Source organism: Triticum aestivum, chromosome 2A, assembly GCF_018294505.1.
Source record: "Triticum aestivum cultivar Chinese Spring chromosome 2A, IWGSC CS RefSeq v2.1, whole genome shotgun sequence".
In the NCBI taxonomy this organism is placed as follows: Eukaryota; Viridiplantae; Streptophyta; class Magnoliopsida; order Poales; family Poaceae; genus Triticum; species Triticum aestivum.
In genome coordinates, this window is record NC_057797.1 from 752,971,126 (window position 1) to 752,975,693 (window position 4,568).

At 38.6% G+C, this 4,568-nt stretch overlaps 1 long non-coding RNA gene across 1 annotated transcript; it reads left to right on the plus strand.

Annotated features, from left to right (window-relative positions):
- Positions 1-237: 237 nt before the first annotated feature.
- LOC123186448 (uncharacterized) lies at positions 238-2,204 on the plus strand. Its single transcript, XR_006493634.1, has 3 exons — positions 238-1,201; positions 1,291-1,337; positions 2,001-2,204. It is a non-coding gene; the product is annotated as an uncharacterized lncRNA (long non-coding RNA).
- The last annotated feature ends 2,364 nt before the right edge of the window (positions 2,205-4,568 follow it).

Below are 4,568 nucleotides of genomic sequence, written 5' to 3' on the forward strand. Positions count from 1 at the left end.
CCATCCACGTTTGATACAGGTAGATGTATATCAGCTATAACTTCTCTTGCCAATTTAGCAAGCAAATCTATTATTGTATACTGTCTTGAGCACTGCATTGCAGAATCGGGGGAGAGTTTAGGTTTGAAGCATCGCCTCAATGGTACTATATCTATATCATCAAGATTACGGGTGTGTTCTCTCTAATATACTTCCGTGTATATGCATGTTTGTGAATTTCTAAGAGATACACTTGGTCTAAAATATTACCAGAAGTAGTAGGAGACCATTTGAAAGTGCCAATGTCATGATGCACTAATTAGTGAGAGAATGGTTGCATCTTCCACCAATTTCCTGATAATAGTTTATTTGATTATTCTTTTTTCAGCAGAACTAATGTAGATGTGTTGAAACAATCTTGTGTTGCCTGTTATAGATTATCCATTTTGGTTATCTCGACTACGAAGCATCAAGTTCTGTTCCATGATTCCAAAATTCATACTTTATGCAAAGAGGAAATGTTCCAATTCCTTGTGGAACTAAGACAGTTGTACAGAAAGTAGCTTTTCCAATTTGTCGTGTAACCTTACAATAATTACTAGATTATTAGTATTCACTTATACTATACATACAGATAAGGGTGCCATTGCCTGAGATTAACTGATGGTTGTGCCACTTAACTATTCTTCAGGTTATTGTTCTATCTACGGTTCATGACTCCTGGATGCCCAGTGAAGGACATGATAAGTGCAGTGATCAGTGTTTGCTTTCATTTTGTCTTTGGATTTGTGGAGTTTATTCGCCATGTCGAACTGTTTACTATGCAGCTTGATGTCTTGTGTTATGTAACAGACCATTGTTTTGGTCCTTTCTACTACTACATAATGTCATGGTCCAAACAATGAAAACTATAACTGAACTTAGTAAGCATTTGACTTCAGACATGCACTAAGATATAGCTTTTTAAGACTAGTACCATGAGAATTGGCACTGCTGTTTTGCATGAATAGTGTGCTTTAATTTAGTCGTTACACATTTATTTAGTACTCCTTAAGAATAACATGAAACAGTGTACTCTTATATGTTCAATATTTTGTCAGGACAAGCCTCTGGCTGCTGAGGTAAATTACAAAGCACTAGGATTGAAGAGATGCGAAAAGGGGGGGGGGGGGGCATAAACTTGTTTGTTTGTTTTTTGCGAAAGAGCATACACTTGTTAACCGTATGTATTCAACCTGAACTTGTATACTGATGATGACACGACAATTACTTTATTTTTTTGACACGACAATTTCTTTATTTTTGTTCCAGTGACCAGAAAAGATGGCTTAAAAAATGTGATATCATTACGTGCACAGGTATGCATCTTTTGCTTATCTTGGTATGCCCTTTTCTAAATAGATTTTCTTAATCGCGGTAACCAAACAGTGTGCTATTCTATGTTTAGGATTCTTGTTTCCTTAAGATATGTTGCCAATTTTTATGCCTTAGTATTCTTCTCTATGTAGTGTAGATTGTCTTTTAAGCAAAACCAGCGGTTCAGAACAAAATGAGAACATCAACATTTAAATAAGAAATGCTATCTCTTTTTAGTTTCACACGTCCCCTGAAATGATGTCCACTCATTATATATATATATATATATATAAAGATCACAGTACTTTCTTCTTTCCATGTCACAAACTTCATATGTAATTTTTGCCTGTCCCAGTTTCATATCACATTAGGAGACATATTTTGCCTCGAGAAGTTGCACTTGTTAAATACTTAAGTGCATCTCGTTCATATTATAATCTGCTGGTGTTGTGTTGTCATTCCTAACTTCTGCGTTGTGTTAATCTCTGTCAAAACAAAGTCGAGTGGCGGTGGTACTTCTATCTGTTGTCCTTATTATTACAACAATATATTTTCATTTGCATACTTGTGTGACTTGTGTTGCCATCACCTTCAGATTATTTTCATTGGCCGTACCTTGTGATCCCTGTTTTCATGTATCTCACAACTAGTTTGATGACTTGTAGAGAGTGACGCAATGCTGGAGGTAGCCACAATGGTGGGAGCAATATCTATGGTGATGAGCATAATACGTGTGACTCAACCGAGTGAAGTTCTCAAGCTAAGATGTTGATGGTGTTTGCTGTTTTTGGACCATTAATCTTTAGAAAAATGTTAAGAACATTCTGTTATAGTTACTGTTTCGTTTTTTAAGGATCATTGAAGTTAAAAATGTGATTTGGACGCAACTCTTGTTGTGCTTGTGATATATTATGAGATTGTGCAAAACATAATCCATCTTTTGTCATTTGGATCGAATGCAAGCAATTCTGAAGTAATCTTGTGATTGTGAGATTTGCAGCTTGTGAAATAATTTTGAAATGCAAGTTTTATAATATGGACTTGTAAGTCCAGCATGACTATTTAGACAACCTTCGATGATTGTCAAACTATTAGTAATTATACTAATTGATGATCTTGGTTGATCACACGGCTATAAACATGTTCGACGGTGTATAAACACGGTCACCCATTATTAATTCTGACGGGGATAGGCACCCTCCCAACTATAACTATATCCGATGGGGCAGGTGGACCGTCGGGCATTGTTAAAGTCTACGGGAGAGAAAAGCCGTCGAGAAATGCATAGACAACGGTGAATGTTCGGCTATAAGTGTCGTCGAGTAATGGTGAGGTAGCCCTTGACCAAGACATGGCCGACAGGTCACCGTCGGCTTAGTACCGTTGGCAAAATTGATTACCGAGAGTACCGTCGGCTATGGTAGTAATGGCCGACCAAGCATCACCGACGGGAGATTGCCGACGGTCTACCATCGGTTATAGTCTTAGTCGAGGGTGAACTTCAATATCCGACGGGGATTCAACCCTCGGCTATATTGGGATATCTAGTAGTGGTAGCTAGATGGCTTCTTCTCTCTTTGAATCTCAATACAAAGTTCTCCCCCTCTCTTGTGGAGATCTATTCGATGTAATCTTTTTTTTGCGGTGTGTTTGTTGAGATCGATGAATTGTGGGTTTATGATCAAGTCTATCTATGAATAATATTTGAATCTTCTCTGAATTCTTTTATGTATGATTGGTTATCTTTGCAAGTCTCTTCGAATTATCCGTTTGGTTTGGCCGACTAGATTGGTAGTTCTTGCCATGGGAGAAGTGCTTAGCTTTGGGTTCAATCTTGCGGTGTCCTTTCCCAGTGACAGAAGGGGCAGCAAGGCACGTATTGCATCATTGCCATCGAGGATAACAAGATGGGGTTTATTTCATATTGCATGAATTTATCTCTCTACATCATGTCATCTTGCTTAAGGCGTTACTCTGTTTTTAACTTAATACTCAAGATGCATGCTGGATAGCGGTCGATGAGTGGAGTAATAGTAGTAGATGCAGAATCGTTTCGGTCTACTTGTCACGGACGTGATGCCTATATACATGATCATGCCTAGATATTCTCATAACTATGCTCAGTTCTGTCAATTGCTCAACAGTAATTTGTTCACCCACCATAGAATACTTATGCTCTTGAGAGAAGCCACTAGTGAAATCTATGGCCCCCGGGTCTATTCTCATCATATCAATCTCCATCACTTTAATCTTGCTTTGCTTTTTTACTTTGCCTTTACTTTTTACTTTGCATCCTTATACCAAAAATACCAAAAATATTATATCTATCAGATCTCACTCTCGTAAGTGACCTGAAGGGATTGACAACCCCTAATCACGTTGGTTGCGAGTAGCTATCGTTTTGTGCAGTTACGAGGGACTTGAGCGTGGCCTCCTACTGTATTGATACCTTGGTTCTCAAAAACTGAGGGAAATACTTACGCTACTCTGCTGCATCATCCCTTCCTCTTCGGGGAAAACCAACGCAAGCTCAAGACGTAGCACTCCGCCGGAGGGGGCATCGATCACGGAGGGCTTCTACATCAACACCATAGCCTCTCCGATGATGTGTGAGTAGTTTACTTCAGACCTTCGGGTCCATAGTTATTAGCTAGATGGATTCTTCTCTCTTTTTGGATCTCAATACAATGTTCTCCCCCTCTCTCGTGGAGATCTATTCGATGTAATCTTCTTTCGCGGTGTGTTTGTTGAGACCGATGAATTGTGGGTTTATGATCAAGTTTATCTATGAACAATATTTGAATATTCTGAATTATTTTATGTATGATTGGTTATCTTTGCAAGTCTCTTTGAATTATTAGTTTGGTTTGGCCTACTCGATTGGTTTTTCTTGCAATGGGAGAAGTGCTTAGCTTTGGGTTCAATCTTGCGGTGTCCTTTCCTAGTGACAGTAGGGGCGGCAAGGCACGTATTGTATTGTTGCCATCGAGGATAACAAGATGTTTTTTTATCATATTGCATGAATTTATCCCTCTACATCATGTCATCTTGCTTAAGGCGTTACTCTGTTATTATGAACTTAATACTCTAGATGCATGCTGGATAGCGGTCGATGTGTGGAGTAATAGTAGTAGATGCAGGCAGGAGTCGGTCTACTTGTTTCGGACATGATGCCTATATACATGATCATACCTAGATATTCTCATAACTATACTCAATTCTGTCAATTGCTC